This window comes from Sebastes umbrosus, chromosome 7, assembly GCF_015220745.1.
Source record: "Sebastes umbrosus isolate fSebUmb1 chromosome 7, fSebUmb1.pri, whole genome shotgun sequence".
In the NCBI taxonomy this organism is placed as follows: domain Eukaryota; kingdom Metazoa; phylum Chordata; class Actinopteri; order Perciformes; family Sebastidae; genus Sebastes; species Sebastes umbrosus.
This window is the reverse complement of record NC_051275.1, coordinates 7981574-8004230: the sequence shown is the minus strand read 5'-3', so window position 1 is coordinate 8004230 and position 22657 is coordinate 7981574. Positions and strand designations below refer to the sequence as shown.

Sequence of the window (22657 nt, the reverse complement as noted above, 5' to 3'; positions counted from 1 at the left end):
TCGCCACTATCCAAACCACTGTTATCCAACACAGCAAAGTGGTAACTTTGACTAAAACACTGAGCTGCAGCCGAAGGCAGAGATGACTCAGCGTTTCTCTGACCGCCTCTTTACTCAAACAGTAGGAATGGAAACAGTTGTAAAATATCTCTCTTTTTTTTAACTTTTTGAATAGTACACCTCTGTTTGTAACAGTAAATTATCAAAAATGTGATTCATTGCCACCTCCCTACTCAGTCCAGGTGCTGATTTATTGCATTAACTCAATATTTCCTCTTGCTGTGTTGCTGCAAGTAAGCTGTGAAAGGTTTACTCCGCTGAAAATCCATCTTTTCAGAGTATCAAATGTTAACTCCCTGTGTCCTTTCTGTAGGAGCAAGCTACAAACTTTTACAGCCATTTTTCAATACCTAAGAGGGAAAGTATTTCATACTGAAAGATGATCCAAGACTAATAATGATGGCGAGTGTGCCGTCGTGCCAACAAATGCTCAGAGCCGAGGACTGATAATATAGTGATAACAGTGAAGGTGATGAGAAACATGACCAGCTTAAAATATGGCTGGTCACAGTATGTATATATTATCAGGAGAGCTCAGTTGACATATGAACACATTGCTGGTAATCCATACGCAGACTGGGATTCAGGGTTTTGCAAGAACTCTTCAATTACTTTAAGTCAGTAGTTTGTTTCCACAACACATTAAAGCTGCACTAATCAATATGTTCATACGAACAATCAATGAAATGACTGTGTGTAATGTGAAGAGGGAAGCTCATAGTGATGAACCTACAGAAAAAATGATCACCAGACTCTGCAGTTCCCCCCTCAGCTCTACGGAGAGTTTTAGCGTCTTTCAGCTCATTGTTTTGGTTTTACGGGCCACAACTTTCCTGCTTTGTTTCACCCTCGTTAGCATTACTTTCAGCAGTAGCAGGTAGCTGTTTTCAATTCTGATAAACCCACATGTGCACTACCTGCCCAGCACCAAACAGCTGAAAAACAAAGTTAGCTGGTGAACATAAAAAGGTGCAAAAAGCAAGATAAAAAGTCGGTGGAGTAGGTGGAGACCAAAACAGCTAAAAGGGGTGTGAATATTGGACTTACGTTTGTCGAGACACGACTCCAGAATGAATGCTAATGTTGCCCAGTGTCTGCTGGAACTGCAAACAGGCGACTGTTTGATAATATGTTAGCTAATTAACATGTCAAAATTACAACTTGTTGTGGAGTCCCCCCCCCCGAATGTCCAAAAAACAGATTAATGCAGCTTTAATATTTCAGCAGTTCTTTGTCAGCAAGCAGTAAACCAAAACAATGCCTTTACAGCATCCCTTCAGTTTGATATTACAAAAGATACATCTGTATTTCTCGACATGACAAAATATAGAAACAAGATCTGTCCAGTCACCAGTGGACAAACCACCAGAACCTCTACGGTGCTTTGGCGGATTTACAACCTTCACAAAGTAATGAAGATTAAAAACACCTGGAATATAGTAGTGAGAGTAAATGTCATGTTTTACTTGCACCTTGAGCAAGAGGAATGAACAGGGAAACCACTGAGAATGGGGTATTCCATCGCTCAGTGCTTCCGTTGACTTTTGGCTCAGTGTTTCCTAAAGACGTGGAGCTGGACAGGCATTCCAGCCTTGCGGGGACAAAGAGACTCTTTCAACAGCAGTAATCCTCTGGAGGAGGAGTGGGAACGCTGCTGGCCTGCTGCTGCTGCTGCTGCATACTGGACTACAGGACTACAGGACCCACACTAAGGTTCACACATACACTGCAGGACCACAACACACCAGAGGGGACAGGACCATGTGTGTGTGTGGGGTCATGCAACGATAATGCTCATGTTATGGCTACTTAAGCCATAAGATGGGTCACAACTGGACATTGTTTCATTTTAAGGGGTCACTAGCCAAAGTTCAAGTATTGCTGCTGGGAACCACTGCCATGGTAAATTTAATCAGCATTTCAACACTCATGGTAATCTGGATAAACAGGAAGGCAATCCAGGCACTCCAAAATATCAAAAAAGTAGCAACAAGGAAGAGAATACATTAAAAAGCCTTTATAGTAGTAGCTAAATCATTTAAAAAGCCAAAATGTTTCGACCACTGTAGGTCTTCGTCAGGGCTCATGGTACCACTCATGGTAATTTAACATAAAAATGTTAAGTATCTTTGAGTTGGACAGTCCTAATTATGATCAGAAACGGTATCATTTAGCATCCCAGAAACACTAAATTCCTCCACTGAAGCTTTCTGTATTAACAACATACCCATGCTTGTGTTTGTGCGTTAGAATGTGTAAAAAGTTTCCCGTTAACTAATACAGTAATTGATAAGTTCAGCAATAAATATGAAATAAATCAAACTATATCATATCAGACCTGACCTGACCAACAATAATAAAAGGTCAATATAGCCTCATATATTATCTAACCAATATACAAGTTTAGCACACAGACTCTACCTGTAAATCTTGGTAGAACAGGTTCACTAATGAGCCAACATCCTCCTATTTGTCATCAAAACAAACCCAACAGCAGGTTCCTCTCCTATACTTCCAGCCTGAAGGAGGTGCTTTAACTTAACATACACACTCACAGTGTCACTCACCCTCCTCTCTCTCTTCTATTCAGCGTGATGCTCTCCTTTGCAACTGTCAACTCATTCAAAAGTGAGCTTCAAAAATCCATCCGTGGTCCATATTTCAATACTTCCCAAATCCACCCAGCTTAGTCGTGTGTAGGAGTGAACATTGTTGGTGGTAAACTATGAGAGAAGGGAGTGACGGCGAGGAGGTGGAGACGAGGGAGAGGGAAGGGAAATGAAGGGGAGAGGAGGGGACGCTGGAGGCAGCGTGGGATATCCCTTTGAGTCATGGAAACTGATCCAGAGAGCAGACACTCTCAGACGGCCAAACAGCCCTCTGTGTCTCTTTGTATTGTCCTGTCATTCAGCCTCATTACACTGTGAGGACATTCAGCAGCCTCTGGAAACACTGACTGTATTTCCTGATGGAAAACATGCACAATATCTCTACTGAATACACACATTCTCTGTGTTGACCGCTCTCTGTCACGTTAATATGATGTAGAAGTTCCCTTCATTTTCCTCTGTTTGGCGGTTTCTTCTTAAAGGGACTGTTTGAAACTTTGTACATGTATAAATGTGTTTAAATCCTTTTTTAATTGCCAATATGTGAACAGGTTGTAACCTAACTTAAAAAATTAGACCTTCCGTGACTTTCTGGATTTCCTCTATCAGCCTGTAGGTTGCTTTTAATGTGAAGAATGCGGCCCGTTCTTTTTGGGAAAATCCAACGGATGTGACGTTATGCGCATTTGAGTGCCTTTAATTTCAAGCCCCAGGAAAGAGCGCCGGGCTTTGAAGCATATTTTCGTACAACTTATGTCCGTCACGTGATGCCATTGGGCCCAAAAATACTTTTTCCCATAGACCTACATTGGGAAAGAGACGTCTGTAACTCAGCGGAGTCATCTAACCTCTTTAGGACCTAAATCATTAGGTCAAATGCACTAATAGCCGGATCCAGAGTTATTTCCCTTCCTCCGTTCATGTGAATGAGACAGACTGAGGCTGGAGCGAGTGCTGGGAGGCGGAGTTAAAGGAAACGCTACTGTGCCTGCTCTATGGGCCCAATGGATGCAGAAGATCGCTGAAAGATACGGGTACTTTATCACTCGGCAGTTGAGCCATTTTGGCTTCATGCGCCACTGAGCAACTCTCATAAGAAGGAACGGGAGCCTACCTCCAACGCTGTATCAGTTCTCTTTATACTCCATGCTTTATTTTCAGCTCCCGCGTGCAACCATAGCCAACGTTCGGTTAGAAATGGAGTCCGCTAACACCAACGAACGACCAGCCCGACCACAACTCAGACTCCAACACAAACACAGCCACGGAAGCAAAAAACAACAAAGTTATATCTGGTGAAGCCCGTCATGCAAAACAGGAATGTGACCGACGTCGGGCGGAAACTAGTGTTGCGGGAGTGTGTGTGCACGTGGGAAGTGAGTGGTGAAGTAATAGAGAGAGAGCGGAGGTGGCGAGTGTGTGAGAAATCGAGGGGGCAGCGGAGCAGAGAGGGTTGGTTTAGCTTTGAGAATATCAAGGGAATGTACAGTGGAAGTTGCAGAAATGTGTCTGCTGCTGAGTGAAGTGACGGGGGTTAACTCCGGTGCGAGTAACGTTATCGACTCCGGCCCAGGAGACCAAAACTACGGTGTCTCCCCTGTTCCTTCTGACCACGGTCGGGAGGCTGAAGCAGGAAAAGTTAACACTAGGATCAACATCGGCCGGGCCTTCCATTCATGGGGACCTTCGTTTGGTAAGCTAACATCACAAGCATGTGAAATATATAGTGATTTTGTGGTTTTAGCTGGCTAATGTTGCTAACGTTAATCAACATGATGCCTGTCAATCAGTCTCGCGTGTGTCGCCTCACCGTTTTGACCGATGCTCATTCGCGTCTATGTAGTGCGACTGTCGTTGACTTAACGGCCACAGGTGTCACTGTTAACAAGCAATTTCTTAATCTTACATCGAGTCCCTTTACTTCTTACTTTTATAGATTTGATTTTACGGCATATTTTTATATTTATTTGTCTCAATATGTCCTGCTGCTTTCACTTTATTTGCATGAATAATATTGTATTTCATTTTAAAATATATTTTTTCAGAACTACAATGGTCTGTTGTTGAACCCCATATTTGCTATTTATATCCAATGTTTCCTTGGAGTATCTTGCTATATTTTGCAATATCCCTGACACACCCATTAACATCATAGTGCATCAGTGTGCTCACAGAATTTCCATCCAAACAGCCAGACAGAGAGAGCTAGTGTTGTGTGTGTGCGTGTGTGCGTGTGTGTGTGTGTATGTGTGTTTGTGTGTGTGTGTGTGTGTGTGTGTGTGTGTGTGTGTGTGTGTGTGTGTGTGTGAGGGGGGGGTCCAAAATAGGCCAGGTGAAGCCGAGGAGCAGCAGCCAAAACACCATGAGATCATCCTTTACCAGACTGCTGCCTCCCTGCCAAATCCTTTGTTACCATAGCAACTCCTCAGTGAAAACACTGTGTGTATTTGTTTTTGTGTACATGTGTGTGTGTGTGTGAGCAACTGCAGCATATGCCTTACAGTTGGTTTGACTTGTAAAATGTCATATTATAAAGCCAACAATGTCTCAGACAGTCCTTATATCAGAGCGCGAGAGGGGAAAAGCTTTTCAGAGAGCGAAGTGAAGCGAAGTGAGGTGAGCAGTCTGACGATGATTATGTCTTTGTTTTGGGATGAATCGCTGGCCTGAAGGCATGCTGCACATGAAAGACAAAGACAATGAAGGGAGGAAATGATGGGGGAGGAAAAAGAAAGGGAGAGAAATCTGCAGAGGTCATATCCCAGTCTGCAGATGACATGCGTTCTGATTGGCTGCCTGTTCTCTGTGTGAGAGCTGTTCATGCTGCAGCTGCTGGGAGAGGCAGCAGACAGTAGATTGTACAGCAGTTTGTATGAATAACAAAGTGGTGTGAGCAGTATGTCAGGACCTACAGTAACCTCTGCTCATCCTCCTCACTGATAATGTCCATCATCCCTCTCAATGTAATCCAAATCTGACCAGTGATGGAGCAACACTTACTTTGGACATTTTTAACTTTAAAGGATCACTTCAGTTTATTACAACAGGGTGTTATTTTTATAGTTTGGGTTATATATCAGACCGGCACATACGTACCCATCAGTCCATGTGTATGTATGTTATTGTGCCTGTGTATGTCGCCTGTTTTTGTCGTTCGTCTCCTGTCTGTCTCACACCGTTTTCCCCGAATATGTTAAACGTCTTTGAGATCACTAAAAAGCGCTATATAAATCTAATATATTATTATTATTATTATTATTACTTCACAAAAAGTCAAGGCCACGCCCCCTTTTGGGGGATAGAAAACCGAAGATCCCATAGACTTCAATGCAATTTGACGTATGTTTGGATTGTAATTTTGACAAATCTGTATGCATTAATTTATACAAATGGTTCTTTTATACGCATGTTTAATAATTATTGTGCGATCTTGCCGAGCGTTACCAATTAAGGTTGATCTCCACCATGTCCCTTCAGTCTTCCCGTCCAACACCATGGCTGGATATTGCTTATCCAGACATCTATACGTATTTGATTGAATCACGTTAGGCTAAGTGTTGTCTGTAAATAACCAACATGTTAATAGCCAACTGTTTGATCTATAGGCTGAGATTTAGTTGGAGACGACAGTCTGATGCTGCCATAACATTAATGTATGACTGTACTAAGATGTGTCCTTCATCATGCCTTCAGTTTTTGCTGAATACAGTCAAGTAGTGTCACGTTAAATGAATGGACACAAACCGATCAGTAGTACGCACCCACTCCAGTTTACACGCGGAGGTCAATTACCACTTAAGCTGCTCCACGCTGATAAATAACCGCCATCCAGACCCCGATGTCGTCACTGAGTGGCTCTGATGCAAATTGCCTGCATGTAATGATGCTCTGACGCCTACTCCAAATTTAGGACCAACAACTGCCAGCATTTGCTAATTTTTCCTCTATAAATGCACTCATTTCCCATGGATCTTACACTAAGCAGCCATGATGCACTGGAATTACAGGCTTATTACAGTCCTCTGGTGGTGAACATCCTACAAGGCTGCATGGCTCTCTCCAGGAAAAAAAGATGTGACTGCCCGATCACATTGAAGGTCACCAGTATCGCTATACCAGCAGAAGTAGAGCGCCCAGAGGAGGCATTAAGAGCCAACACAAGGGGAGCCAGTGAGAGAAGGGGACTGGATGGATGTTGGGTGTGGGGTTGAGCGTTATGTGGGGGGGTAAGGGGGTAGATAAAGTGCCTCTGTGCTGGCCTGATTATGCTCTCAACAGAAAGAGCTCACACAACAAAGGATTTATTATCACTAGCTGGAGAGTTGCTGCAGTCTGGGAACTCCGCACAGCCGTTTTCTCTGCCAGGCGCCCGAAAAATGTGGCCCAGCTCTGCTTTGGTCGGGAGGTTCAAACAACAACGAACCCTGTATGGGTCTCTCTCTCGCTCGGCCCATAAAGCAGCCAGTGTTTCGGAGAGGGTGGGAAGACCGAGAGACCAATGTGGAAGTGAGAGAGCGTTGCTGTTCTCCTCTCTCCATCTTTAACGTCTTTTCTCCAGGTACAGCAACACTGTCTATCTGTGCTCACAGGTTTACTCCAGGTTAAAGTAGATGATTATATTTAATGGGATTACACTAATGATGGATAACTGATTGTGGGGTGCTTTTGACAAAAAAATGATATCACTATTTGGATTATTTAACGTTTTAAAGAAGAAATAACATAATCATATGAAAAGTTTCATTCATAAGCAATAACCAAACCCTTACTCATTTCAATACACTGAGGGGCTTAGCTGCTCCAGCCTTACTTGGTCTGATATGACCACTAGCTTGTGGCTAAGGTTGCTAAACGTTAGATATTAATAGGCTACACAGTTTATAATTTTGCTAATACATGTTTCACATCACTGAGAATAGCAGATAACAGTGTTGCAAAAACATATTAAAGGCAAAGTAGGCTAATTCTAAAGTAATAACATTAAAGCTTCTGTAGGCAGTATATTTTTGGCATCATTGGGCAAAAAATCCATAATAACCTTTCAGCATATTGTAATTCAAGTGTTCTGAGACAAAACTAGACTTCTGCACCTCCTCATGGCTCTGATTTCAGACTTTAAGAAATCTAGCCTGTGACAGAAGACGTTGACCAATCACAGGCCACTTCAGAGAGAGAGCGTTCCTATTGGCTGTGCTCCGGTCATGTGACCGGTGCTTGGTATTCCCCAAGAGATTTCTCATTTTACAGCTAAACCGTACTCTACAAGATGTTTCTGAAAACCTTTAAATGTGAGAAATAGGCATTACAGTAACAGAATATTGATTCATATTTGATCAGCGCTGCGTAGTTTGACCGTTTGATCGGAGTTTGCGAGTGATTGACAGCCGGCTCTCATAGACGGTTGCTGGACAGCAGATCCCAGCTCAGCTCTGACTGCTTGTTTTCCTCCGGTCTGTGAAATCTTGCAGATGCCATTAGGAGCACCGGAGGACACAGAGGAACATTATTTTTTTCAGGTTACCGGTTGTGTTTCTGTCCAGCGGATGAATGCAAGTCCAATATTCATTTTCCTTCTTATTATGTTTTGATCTCCAACAACTCCTGAGGGGAATATTTGGTTCTTTAGCAGTTAAACTCTTTGTTCAACAACCGTGTTTACTGTTTGGAGCTGGTCAGATAGTGTACAGTGGGTTTATCATTGTTTTTTTCATTGAAAACAGCTGCCTGCTGCTGGAAACAAGGTTGATGAGAGCGGTGACAGTGAACCAAACATTAAAGTTGTGGACTGAAAACCAAAACAATGAGCTGAAAGATGCTAAAACGCTCTGTAGAGTTGAGGGGAACTGCAGAGTCGGGTGATGATTCTCTGTGTGTGACTGTGACAAAGTTGGGTGAGAAAACACCATTTGTCCCCAATTTCAACATTTCATATTAATCTAACCGAGCTTGTGTAGTTATTATTTAGCCACAATGCCATCACTTGTAACTTGCAGACACGTTCTATCCCGGGTTTGTTGGTGTTTGGCAGTAAGTTTGTTTACAGATCATACAGTATACCAGTTTTTGGTTACATTAAAACACTGACCAGCATTGTTTAGTTTAGTTAAATTATTAATTTTTTTCCTCTCATACTCACCATGTGTTCCATAGACTTAAGGAGGAAGCACCCAGCCACTTCCTGCTCTTATACACTGAGTGACATCATCCGTGATGTCACCGGAGCAGACCAAGTAAGGTTAATTTGGAAAAAAGTAATTTTGTGATGTATTGTGATCAGATTAACTACAAAGGTATGTGATGTAGGGATTTGTGGAAGTGTTGTACTACTAATTTTAGTGGGAAGTACCAACTAAAATTAGTAATCTCTTTTCAGAGAAGGGTCTGGGTTTCCTGGGAAAATGGTACAGCCCGCTGAAGAGTGACTCTTGTAAATTGAGGAGACTATATAAGCAGTTGTTTTGGGTTGGTACGGGGGTAGGATCTCTGCGTGTAGATGTGTGCATGTGAAGTTTGGTTACTCTAAGTTATTTGTCATGAGTTGAGTTGTATTCAGTTAAAACCGAGTTAATTAACTGTTTGTTTGTTTTTTGTTGGTATATATTCTGTTACACGTGTAGCATGGTGGCACTGTAAATAAAACACCATTTTTTTTCACAACCGGACAATGTTTCCCTGAGTCTGCCTCCTACACTTTAAGCCACAATGTTGGTGAACTTGTTAAATATTGATTAGTGCAGCTTTAAAACTGACTTATTTAGCTCTGTATGTGATCCATCATGCTTGCCAGGCAACTGTCTCAGGCTTTACAGTGAGCAGACTCCACCTGACAAGCTCAGCTTAGACTAGTTGTGTCTGCTGCTGATAAGCAAAAGGACACACTCAACTTCCAGAGAAGGAAACAACCACAAGATCCCACACAGGACAAAGACAACGTTACTCTCCTATTGAATGAAGGCCGTGGCAGCAGCACGTCATTAATTAGGTTTGACACAAAGTTTTTTTTGCAGAGTGCATTCTTGTATTATCATAGTAAAAACACAAAACACATATGGGTATCCAACTGCCATATACATCCTCCAATCAGAACTACTGTACCAACCCCATGCTCATGGGAACCCTTACGTCATGAGTTAACATCATTTATTTAGTCACTGATAGTCGTGCTCATGTTATCATACTGTATCAAACCACTGGAAAATGTCACTCAACCAGTTATATAAAGCATTTCTATCATACAAGCCATTCTAGTTGATTATTAGACATTACTTTAACTACATCATAACTTCAAAATTAAGTTTAAAATCGTATGAATCATCACTTAATGTAATGTATTATTATTCATAAATGCAGAAAAGAAACAGATTTTGTTGGCTTTTAACCAAATCATGTGGAGATTTTGTGACATTTGGTTCTTTCTGACATTAGCGTCTATACTATGAATGCATGGAAATTAATATCAATTACAGCATGATACAAGAAGTATATTTAGGAAATCAGGACATAAACGGCTTTCACTGCTTTTAAATCAGTCATTCTACACAAACACACAACCTCAGCGTCTTCCATCTTAAATGTGTGAAGCTTCTACTTTACCTGACGGAGTGGTGGGTGTGTGTGTGTGTGTTGGGTGGGGTGGTCCAGTAACACCACAGGACTAAACCAACACACTGCTGCTGCTCATAAAGACGGGGACGGGAGCATAAACTGCTGCCGGTGTTACAAAACTCCAAAACACAAAGAAAGAGACAAAACTCTGACTGGGATCCACAGAGGAAGCTTCCTTTCTTTGTTGTGTCCTCTCTCTCTCTCTCTCTCTCTCTCATCAGGGTCTCTCACTCACTACCTCTCCTCCACACACACACACACACACATACACACACACTGTCTCTCGCTGTCATAACACACACACTGGGCTAAAGCCATGTGGCTGCTGACACACACTGTCTGGCTGCTGCTGGTCCCCTCCCTCTCACTCTCTCTTGACTCACATGCCCACTCTTTCACACTCTCTCTCTCTCTCTTGGCATTACTCTCACACACACACGTACACACACACACACACCTTGAACACGCGTCCGGTCAGCCTCACCCCAACGCGCGGGGACACAAGGCGTTCATTCTTTCGGATGAAGAAATGCTGTGTTGTTCATGAAAACCTGCAGAAATGTTCACCTTAAACGGGACTGGTAGTTAAACAAGGTGGTGAAAAACAGTGGAATACAGTGAGTTACTGTTACTCTGAGCCACACTTCCCTCCGCACTGAGTCTATTCTACTCTGTTCTATTCTAATAAACATGCTTCAGTATTATTTAAGCAGCAGTAGGCAGAATATTTTTGGCATCATTGGGCGAAAAAATTCCATAATAGCCTTTCAGCATATTGTAATTCAAGTGTTCTGAGAGAAAACTAGACTTCTGCACCTCTTCATGGCTCTGTTTTCAGGCTTTAGAAGACGGGAGACTTTTACCAATCACAGGTCATTTCAGAGAGAGAGAGAGAGAGCGTTCCTATTGGCTGTTCATTCAACGGAGGCAGCTGTCAATCACTCGTGAACTCAGATCAAATGATCAAACTAGGAAGCACTGATCAAATATGAATCAATATTATGTTACTGTAATGCTTATTTCTCGCCTCAAATGTTTTCAGAAACATCTTGTAGTGTACTGTTTAGCTGGAAAATGATGAAGTTTGCGCCGGCTGGTGGGCGATGCTTGGTATTTCCTCAACTGGTCTCAACATGGCAGCCGGGTCACACACTTTCTGAAGTGATTGACAACTGCAGATGCCGTTAGGAGCACCGGAGGACACAGAGGCACATGATTTTTTTCAGATTACCTGTGTCATGCACTACTGTCACGATATAGTGACCATTTCATAAAAATAACTTTTTTTAATAATATTTGCTCCAACCTGCTTACTTCAGCTTTAATTAAGGCCCTGTTCCATTTAGGTGGGTCGCGGCGTTGGTATTGTGTGGTATTGTTGGCTGGCTGGAATGGCCGTAACACTAAGAAGTATGAGACCATAATTAATTTGATCAATTACACCTCTAGTGTTTACTCTAGCTATGACATGTCAAGTTGGCTGCTGTGCAAAGGGCCTGTGCTACTGGAGGGATGAACAACATTCATCCAAAAGATATTCCCCCATTTGGTGTTTTGATGATGGCATTGGCGAGCGCTGCCTAACACATCACTCTAAAATGTCCCATAGGGTTGAGATTTGTTGACTCATATAATTTACACACTCATCAAATTAAATAAATGACCCCTTGTATTTACCCCTGTATGAAAGCATCTGCCTCTGCAATGTTTGTCCAGTTTATTGCGTTCTTTCTTTTGTCACCTGTCTGTGTGTAGATCGGGGAGTGCTGACAAGAGGCACTGGAGGATGTCTCATATCTCTGTAAAACCACTGTTGAAGTCCTGACAGTGTGTCATACACAGAAAATCAATCCTGGTCCCACATGTTGTCAGAGAACATTTCTCAGAAGAGACAGATGTAAACTGTCCTAACTGGTCCAGGCTGCCATGGCAGTGACCACTCTGTCGGCTCTATGCTGCAGAGAATCAACATAAATAGCATACGAGTGTCCAGACAGAGTCACAAACAAGACTGAGGTCACACAAATATGGACACAATGTACCAGAGCATTCTCTGGTGTCTGAGCGATGTTTGTTGCGGTGCAGAGTTATGCACAGAAGTGAAATAATTCTGTAATAGTAACTCACATAGCTTCAAAGTAAAAGCATAAAAGTAATGCTGTGTTTCTGTCTGTCTAAGTCTACAGTGCTGTGTGCAGCCGTGTAGAACTGGATCCAACTAGCCTCTCCACTATGATATCACTAAGCCCAAATTCCAGCTGAACCCACTGCATGCATCTATTGTTCAGCACACGCCTGCATGTCCTGATATGGAGAGGCTTGTGTTTTTTTTATTATATATGGCACATGCCTAACATTCCTGTAAGGCTGGATGGGATTTATCATGATTTATATGAAGTACACTCATCATCTGTCAGCCTGAATCACACAGCTGGGCTGTGATAGAGGAAAACACCCGCATGGCTGAGACGTATTCAACCTGTTTATCCAAATGAAACTCTGCTGTTGGTTATGGCAGCTGCATGGTGGGAAATCTTCTCCGCAGACACTTGAAGCTGTACGGATTGTAACTGCTGTAATATATCAATGTGGGCTGATGGGAGTGATAATCACCACTGAAATGTCTGGCTTTCAAAACTCCCTTTCTTGCTCATTCTCAATTTACCTCCCACCATGACCACCGACCCACATTTCCAACTGCTCAGCAATGTTACAACAATGCACGACGGTCTGTTCTCAAGCTAAAATTGCTATTGTGGTATCAGTTTGTTAACGCACATTTGTTTTAACTGGCACAGTTTTAAAGCTAGAGTGAAAATAGAAAGCTAGGAAACCTAAGGAATCCATTGGTACCAACCATGTCATACTAGCTTGACGTGAAGGAGGTTAAATAACGCTACAAACTTACGCTAAATTTTGGCGAGGAAAAACTGGCACGGCCGTTTTCAAATGGGTCCCTTGACCTCTGACCTCAAGATATGTGAATGAAAATGTGTTCTATGGGTACCCACAAGTCTCCCCTTTACAGACATGCCCACTTTATGATAATCACATGTAGTTTAGGGCAAGTCATAGTCAAGTCAGCACACTGACACACTGACAGCCGTTGTTGCCTGTTGGGCTGCAGTTTGCCATGTTATGATTTGAGCATATTTCGTATGCTATGTGCAGTACCTGTGAGGGTTTGTGGACAATATTGTCATTGTTTTGTGTTGTTAATTGATTTCATGATACATACATCTGCATAAAGAAAGCATATTTGCCAACTCCCATGTTGATAAGAGTATTACTGTAAATACTTGACAAATCTCCCTTTTCATCACTTCCATTATTAATTCGTGAGCATTTTCATCACCTCCCCTTTCTTCAATTGTTTTTTGTTACTTTTGTTACTTCCTTTGTCACCTCTCTTTCCTTAAATGATAAATGACAATTTTGTGTTGTGAAAGATGAATGATGAACGTTATGTAAAGATGGGGAAAATGATGAAACATGGCTCCGTTTTCATCATATCACGACTGTTTTAGTCAAATCGGCTTTAAAATGAATGAAACCACTTCATCATTTATCACTCCATTTTTCAATTCAAATGCATTTTCATCACCTCCATTTTCATCAATTCATTTTTGTTACTTCCACCACTCATACAATACAAACAAAACGGGGGCCCACTCATAAAAACATTGCTCCTTAACATTACCACTGGCCAAAAACTTCACTGGGTACCTTTGACCAAATTGAGGCTCAGTAGAGCTTAGGGGTACTACAGAGATGGGTGCTTTCTCACCATGAGCGACACCTTTCACATTACACATTTGATCCGTTGGTAATATAATTTAAATCTATAAATCATTGCAGACTGGCGTGGCTGGTGAACAGTGTACACCATCACAGGATTTGTACTGAGCTCGGAGTTAAAACTTCTGAGCTGAATATGTGCAAGATTTCCTCGAGCAGCTTTAATATGCATGCAATGATATATACAAAGTGCATATAAGATTGCCTTTTACGTTTCCCCTTTAGCATCTGTCTGGATGGAAAGATGCTAACCAACACGACACTGAGCCTCATAATCCGTGTTGTCGAAAGGCACCAGTAAAAAGGCACCAGACATGCAGTCACACTACGTGGACGAGCCTCCAGGTAACCACACATCACTGGGGGTCAAAGGTAAATCTCTCTTTTATGTGAACACACACACACACACACACACACACACACACCCTCACACTTAGCATAAACAGACGTCAGACACAGTAAAAGCTCCCTCTCCTTTCATCTTTAATGAAAAGCATATTTGGTTCTGCTCTCCTCCTCCCCTGCACCACACCAGCACCCACGCACCCATTCAAATCCTAACGCCTTTATAGAAACATACAGTGCAGCGCTGCAGGGCTGAGCCGAGGGAAGCGCTCATTATGAACATCAAAGGCCTCGATGGGCGCTGACTTGATCCTTTGAGATGATTGGAGTATCTCACTCAGGGAACAAAAAGCTTGGACGTCTCCGCACGGGATGGAAATTCAATTACCAAGCGATTCAGGGCCGGCAGAGGGGGAGGAATGTAAAGATTTGAAGGAAATGGGTCATCATTTTTTGCCAGGATGTGTTTGCAGTTGATGGGTGGTGGATCAGACTCCCACATGTTGCCCCTGAAGCCCGGGGGCCATATACTGTAGGAAGCTGCAGCTCTGTTGTGGGCTCCACAATGTGCCACCAGAGAAATGTTTTATTGAACAACACTATCGCCGAGTGACTGAGTATTCCTACAATAACTTCCATGTCAATCTTCATGTCATGCTCCATCTTTCAACGCTGAAATGTTGTTCCCGTTTTTTGACAATGGCCAGCAGTGGTTTATGTAGACAAAAAGTATGGGAGTGCTGCTGTTCTGAGGGATTACTGAGAGTTTCGCTTCAGGCATCATTTCTTTATGGTGGTGTCTGAGACGCAGAGCAGGGAAACAGCAGAACACTACTGCCATCTAGTGCTGCTCAGTCAACCTGCTTCAACAACCAGTGGCAGCAGCAGTACACATATTAACCATGATGGGGGACATTGATACAGATGTACCATCCTTCCTCTGCTTCTTCTTCTTCTTTTACTGGGTTTCAATAAACAATAGATAAACTATGTTTTGATGTCAACACTTCACAGTAAAAAGGCCAACAGAGACTTTATTTCCTGCAAAGATTGAATATTTCTGATATGGATAAGAAAATGATGACATTGTCTTTCCCTGAATCAGAGATTCTCTTGTTTCAGAACTACAAAGGTGGAGTTTGATCAGTCAAAATTAAAGACTGATATATCCACTGATATCTGTATTACCAATGAGTAACAAGAAATTGCAGTACAGAAATGCCAAATGTATGTTTGAGGTCATTTAGAGACAATTTCACCTAATATATATATATATACAATTCCAATGCTTTCAGCAAGGTGAAGTTCCCTTGAAATAACACTTTAAGAACAAACTTAAAAACTTAAAAAGTTTGAAGTGAACTGAAGTAAGGTAATACGTTTTAGTGATCCTTAGAAGAACTGAATACTTTAATGACTGAACATTTTTACTGCAAAAATATCTTTCTTTTAAATTTGATTGATAAAGTGAAGTGAAGCTGGATGTTGAGGAGAGGATGGCAGACAGAATGTAGCGGGACAGTGTGAGGAGAGCTGCTGAGGACAGTTCAGTGGTCAACTGACCTGCTGCTGTTTGAACGGTCATACAGAGGAAATTCCACATACAGATACAGAATTCATCCAATATCCTTCCTTCCTTCCTTCCTTCCTTCCTTCCTTCCTTCCTTCTTTCCGTCCGTCTGTCTGTGCTCTTAATACAGACGGGTCAGGGAGTACTGTAGTAGCAGTAAATAGCCGGGTTTCCACCAAAAGTTCTCAAGACTTTTAGTCCCTGGAAGTACTTTTCAAAGAACTAAAAAGTTCCTTCAGCCCACTGTTGTCTGTGTTTCCACCGCGGTCCAAAGACCTGATAAGATTAGGCAAACTCAAACTAGTCCACTGACATATGAAAAAGCAACATGACATGGGACAAGGACTGCTGATGGTCACAGCAGGGAAGTTCCGGTACTTTCAGAAAGTACTAGCCCCCAGCCAGGGCCTTTTGGGTGGAGATAAAAAGCCCCATAAAATCTCCTCAGAACTTAATTTAGACCCTGGTCCCTACAGTCGAAACGCAATGAGTTCCTCAAAAGGTTCCTAGTTCCAGGGGAAAGTTCCTGCGGTTGAAACAGGGCTAATTTTAAACATTTTTGGTCCTTTATAGAGTATATAGAAAAGTATAAACCATGCCTTCATGTTCTATGTAGGCCTTTATGTAGAACCATTTTCAAAGGATCTATGTGATGCTAAGAATACGTGTATCATGCTCTAATAGTTCACTTTTGCACAGTGTAAGCTACTGCATGACTTCCCGAGGTCAAGGTCAGAGACTGTTGGTGAGTTCACCTTAGACAGAGAACGCTCTCACTGCTGTGCATGATGCACTGCTGAATTTGAATTTACTATTTGTCACTTTTACTGAGGACAGAAGTGCACCTACAATGAGGAATCTCATCTGCACCATCTCACTTTGTATATTCAATAAACCATGGGGGCTTATTAGGTAAATTATATATTATATCAAATCACTAAAGAAGGGCACTCAGAGAGGCCGTTTCCACAAGTGAAACATACTGCGATGCATGTATCAGCCCCATGATTCGGATCTGCTCTTTAATGTAATGAGTTCTTCCTTGGCCCATGATACATCCTTCCACCAAGCTTCATGAAAACCGGGCCAGTAGTTTTTCTGTAATCCTGCTAACAAACAGACAAACAAACCGAACCAAAAACATAACCTCATTGGCGGAGGTAAAAAGCTAATGAACAACCCTCCACTTCTTTCTTGATTTGCTTTTGTTTACTTGCTTGCTGTCACTCTCTCTTCTAGGATACCTGCCCCTCTTCCTCACTCTCTCTCTGACACGCTGCACGGGAAAAGCGCCACCTCTCGGTGGACGACAACAACAGCTGCCACTAACAGGTGAGAGTGTAAATGACATGAAACAACTGTGGATGACCCTCCATTCGGTCTCATTCACTATGTCCTGTAGCATCTGAACTTACAGTACACCATCACTGCCAGTTGTGACAGTAATGACGTGATCATGGTTGGCTGCTACGTTAACAGTAATAAATGGCCCACAGTTACTCTCACACCCCCCTGCTGTGACCCCTGCAGGCTGTCTACCTCCTGCAGAGATCACAGTGGTGCACCATCATCTCTTGAGGCTGCAGGGCTCTGCTTTGTAAAGTCTCCAGACTAAATGCACCGAATAAGATAAAACGTACATGAGAGAAACAATGTTGTTGTCAATGGGTAATATTTCACACACGTAAAGCAACTGACAGCTAATGTTGAGTATTTTTGTGGTGTTCACAGTTTTATGAATATGTGTGAAGGTTCTTTTGTTCTTAACGTCTGTAAATGGCAAACTGCAGCCCAACAGGCAACAACAGCTGTCAGTGTGTCAGTGTGCTGACTTGACTATGACTCGCCACAAACTGCATGTGATTATTATAAAGTGAGCATGTCTGTAAAGGGGAGACTCGTGGGTACCCATAGAACCCATTTTCATTCACATATCTTGAGGTCAGAGGTCAAGAGACCCCTAAGAGATAATGGACATGCCAGTTTTTCCTCGCCAAAATTTAGTTTGGAGCGTTATTTAGCCTCCTTCGCGACAAGTAATTTATCACGCTGGGATTGGCTGAGAAGCGGTACTGTGTGATTGGTCGCACTGATGGAACATAATAATATTGTAGATCATATGTTAATATTTGTGAGTGAGCAGGATGGTGGTGCAGCTGCAGAATGGAGTTATAAAGTGAGTTGGGTTTTTTTACGTGTTTTAACAGCATTTCACTGACGTGTTTAAATTGACTACATTTGTTGAAGTAGCTGAAATAAAGTCACTGAATGCTGTTGAGCCAAGATCCAAATAGCGTAGGTGTCTATTATCATCTACTGTATTTAACCTTTAAATCATCAAACATAGTATTACTGGATCAGACTGTGAGTTTACAATCATGTCTCTATATTTGAATATATTTGTAAATCTTCAACTATATTTTTCATCTTCAGTGTCTGCTCCTGTGTTTAGTCTCCATCAGAGCTGAACAAATGTATTGTAGATGTAATGTAGGCTAGTCTAATACACAGTCAGATTCCACCACTTTATCATTAAGGACATGTAAGTCTGGTAAAAAGATGAATTGATGGACAACACTGAATACAACTTTATTATATTATTGACACTTCTGTGCTCTAATTATCACCTCAGTGTCGCCACACAGACTGAGCAGCAGCTTCTCCCTTTGAACTGCAGACAGGGCCGCTACTGAAGAGCCAACACGGCTTTGTTCAGTCACATGTGGCTGGTTTCCTTAAAGGCGATGTGAATTACAGGTGGTTTTGCAGATATTCAACATGGTTGAACTGGGTACAGAGATGGTCAGATTGGTAATCGATCATGTATTTCTTTATTATTATTTTTTTAAATATTTGATGTTTGGTTGTTGTATCTTTCCTCAATGCTTCACAGGGATCACATATCACTCACAGAGTGTGTTGTAGTTCTCTGATGGATGATCTTTTCCTTTCTCGGTTTAGTTAGCGTGGTTATATTACTGCCCATGTGTTTCTCCCACATAAAGTAAGACACATCACTTCCTGTGAGCCAGAGTTTTTTTTGGTTTTTTTTACCAGGAAGGAGAAGCCAGACACTACTGTGTTATCTCAAGGTTGAGTTTTGAAAATGTCACATATTAGTTGTGTAAATAGAGCATGGAGACAAAACTTTACGTGTTGGTAGAATAATAAGTTCAGACCTGAACGGTGTGTGTGTGTGTGTGTATCAGGTTAGAACTTTCTCAGTTTAAAGCTGAGTGGTACTATTTCTGTAAATAGGGTTCCTATAGAAACTACACTGGTGATGGTGTGGCCTGTCATCCAACTGAATGCATCTAGTCACAACATGATGACAGTCACACACAAAAAGGTGTATTTTCCTACCTTGAATCGTACTTTCTTGAGCATCATCCTTGACTCCGGGTGAGTAGAGACGGAAACAAAGATGAGACGTTACCAAACTTTTCCAACTCCGCTCTCCATCCAGTTAAAACAGCCTTCGACGAAACTCCTATCAGTCGACCTTCTGATTCCAAATCCAGTCAAAACATCCAAACTGAATGGGCCGTGTGCTCTGCTGCTCTGCTGCTCTGCTGGCTGTGTGTTTAACATGCCAAAGACAACAGTGTCTGCCCCCGGCGCCCCGTCGCCCTGCTCTCCCCTCTCCCTCTCCCTCCTCTGAGACCCTTTACAAAGCTAATCAGCCTGCTCATTCATTCGTAACAGACACACCCTCGTTTTATGACTGGAGGGCTGCTATTAACACCCCCCTCCCATCCTCTAACAACACCCCACAGTCCAAATATGGGTGCCGGTAAGCTCTCTTGAACTCGCCCCGTCTGACCCTTTAAAGCCCCCCCACACACACACTCATCTTCATCTCCCAGCATTTACCCATCTGTTGGGCCACAGCGTCTCAGCTCGCCTCATCTTCATGGCTGTTCTTCTGTCACACAGCCCATCTGTATGGAAAGATCGTATAACCCTCTCTCTGCAGTGCACTGTGCCACCCAACAAAAAGATAATTTATACTCCGATATATTCTGACATAAAATGAGATCTAATGTGACTAAAGGTATAAGAGAGAGACTGTTTTTGACATTTGAAGAAGTGTTTGTTTGACCTTTGACCCCATGCTGCTGCAAACACAAACACATGACGAGAGCTGTAAGCCATATAAAAACCCTCTTTGTTCACAGTCACCTGCTCACTGTCAGTGGAGACACTTGTAGCGTAGGTATAATCCCAAGATATCTAAAATAATATTTGGGCGCCAGACAGGAGAAGAATAATCAGAATTTCTACCATGTCACTTTAAAGAAAAATATTGGAAATCATTGAGATTTATCCCGGATAGCCTAAACACAACCCTTCAATTCATTTTTATCAAATTAAATCTGGCTAGATTTAATCCAAAAAATATGTAATCAAATCAAAAGTATGGGTCAGACTCAAAACACATTTTACACACAAATTTCCTACTAAAGCAAGAAAAACCAAACTCAAATAATGAGTCCAACAAGAAAACCATTTATCCTTCAGATCTCAGTGTGTAGGATTTGGCGACATCTACTGGTGTGGTTGGGGATTGCAACCACCTGAATACCCCTCCGCTCACTCCTGCCTTTCAAAGACTGCTGTAATGTGAGCCGTCGAGTGCAAAAAACACAATTTGCCTTGCTCAGAGTCCATCCTCACCATAATAACACTACTTTAGGAGCAACGGAAGTCAGACGGCAGCTGGCGGTACCATGGTTTTACACTCTGCGGCTCACGTTAGATTCACAAGCGTGTCAGAGAACTACGGTGCCCTGCAGGTAACATAAAAACATAAAAGGCTCTCTCTAGAGCCAGTGTTTGGTTTGGTTTGTCCGTTCTGGGCTACTGTAGAAACATGGCGGACTCAGTGAAGAGGACTCCCTGTGTAGATATGAAAGGCTCATTCTAAGCTAACGAAAACACAACGATTCTTAGTTTCAGGTGATTAAACACTAATGAAAACATAGTTATGAATATTATATTTAATTAATAGTTCCCCTGAAATTTTACACACTGGTCCTTTAAGTACATTTCCCTCCACTTGAATGAATCTTCAATTTGCACAAAAAAAATGTGTTAACACCAAAAATATTTTTTTTACACTTGGCTGAGGTGGAAAAGTTGGTGCATCAATACAAGATAAATGAGGAGGCTGTGATCTTCCTTACATTAATACATAAACAGAACAGAAATGTCATATTTCCATTACATTTTCTACATGGTTTTCCATCAAGCTTTCCTCTGTGTAAGCAGTTTATTACGACCCATATCTACGTTTGCTGCTAGGCGGTGACCTCCTAGTCCATGGGTCAGATCAGATATCAGTAAACCTTAAATTGTTTATAGGATCAATATAAGAAAATGATAGCCTTTCCAGAGGAGCAGCTTTTCATATTTATTGGACAATTGTTATTTTCCCCTATTAACGCCTTTGCATAATTTTAAAAAAAAGCACACAAACAGCCAATATCATATTAATAGTGATGTAATCCTGAAGCCAAAGTAACTAAAACATCTATAATGTTTGAAGTAAGAGGGTTATACGCCAAAAGGGTTGTGAACCACGGTGAGTTACTAAAGCTGCCTGTACTTTAGTGGTTCTATAAAGCTCAGACATGAGTCATGCATGTAGAAACAACCTGTGGCTCACCGCTCCATGTTTAGTCTGGCTTCTGTGACCCGTACAGTTAATGCCAATGAATGACGTCTCGCGTGACCAGACAGGATGGGTCATTCTGAGAGCTTAAATCCGACTGTGACTTTGACTGTGGTTAGTCATCACATAAGACACAAAAAAAAAAAAAATAACTCAAATATAAATTGAGTTCTTTCAGGAAATACATGTTTTGTATAGTTAACCCTCTGAGACCCACAAAAGACTAGTTTTTAACCTTTTTTAGGGGGGTATAGGGGATCCTTAGGGGGAGATAGCAGGTCAACAGTAGATGTCACATAGAAGTGATGTACATCATCTGAAAGCTGGGAAACTGAAAATTCATTTGAGATGCTGCTCAGTACTGTGTCAAGTTGTTCTAGTCATTAATGGCCATCCCCATGCTCTACTGTGTCTCATAAATTGTTGCAGCAATTTTGGGGTTGATACCATTTGTTACACAGATTTGGTGCTAAATTGAACCATATTTTACCACTCAAGAATTGATCAAAATTATCAATAATCCCTCCAAAATAACACATTAAAACACCAAGACCTTGAGGAACACCATAGAAAAAGACATGCCGTGATTTGGTGTCAAAAACTTTTGACATATTGAGATCTGCAAGAATTGTATTTTTTGGCGATTGGAGGTGGTGAGGTCAAATTAAAAAAATGGTCTCATTACAATGAATGATGGGGACTTACATCATCACACATTAATACAATTGGGCTCATTGAATCCACAAGAGTCTCAGCTTTGCAGTGAGACCCAATTTATGTTATTCCAAGACTGTTTAGGGACCCCAGTTACAGAAACATTCAAATACACCATTTTAGTATAGGTGAAAATAACACATTTATTTATGCGTTCATAAAACGGCATGGTTTTTACTCCAAACTGCATTTGATAATCATAAAGTGGTTACCCATAGAACCCATTTTCATTCACATATCTTGAGGTCAGAGGTCAAGTAACCCGTTTGAAAATGGCCATGC

The 22657-nt window shown here is 41.8% G+C and overlaps 1 protein-coding gene and 1 long non-coding RNA gene across 3 annotated transcripts in view; one reads left to right on the top strand and one right to left on the bottom strand.

Annotated features, from left to right (window-relative positions):
- The window catches only part of phldb1b (pleckstrin homology-like domain, family B, member 1b), a 131810-nt gene extending 121335 nt beyond the window's left edge, over positions 1-10475 (bottom strand). Inside the window, exon 1 of one of the 2 annotated variants that reach the window (XM_037774828.1) lies at positions 10263-10475. The gene's annotated coding sequence lies outside the window, so the exon portion shown is untranslated. Of the gene's footprint in view, positions 1-2627; positions 2749-10262 lie in introns of those variants that run through there. The other variant, XM_037774827.1, reaches the window with a different exon arrangement.
- The window catches only part of LOC119491152, an 18879-nt gene continuing 1114 nt past the window's right edge, over positions 4893-22657 (top strand). Inside the window, exon 1 of the long non-coding RNA XR_005207549.1 lies at positions 4893-4974. This is a non-coding gene — a long non-coding RNA (uncharacterized LOC119491152). The remainder of the gene's footprint in view (positions 4975-22657) is intronic.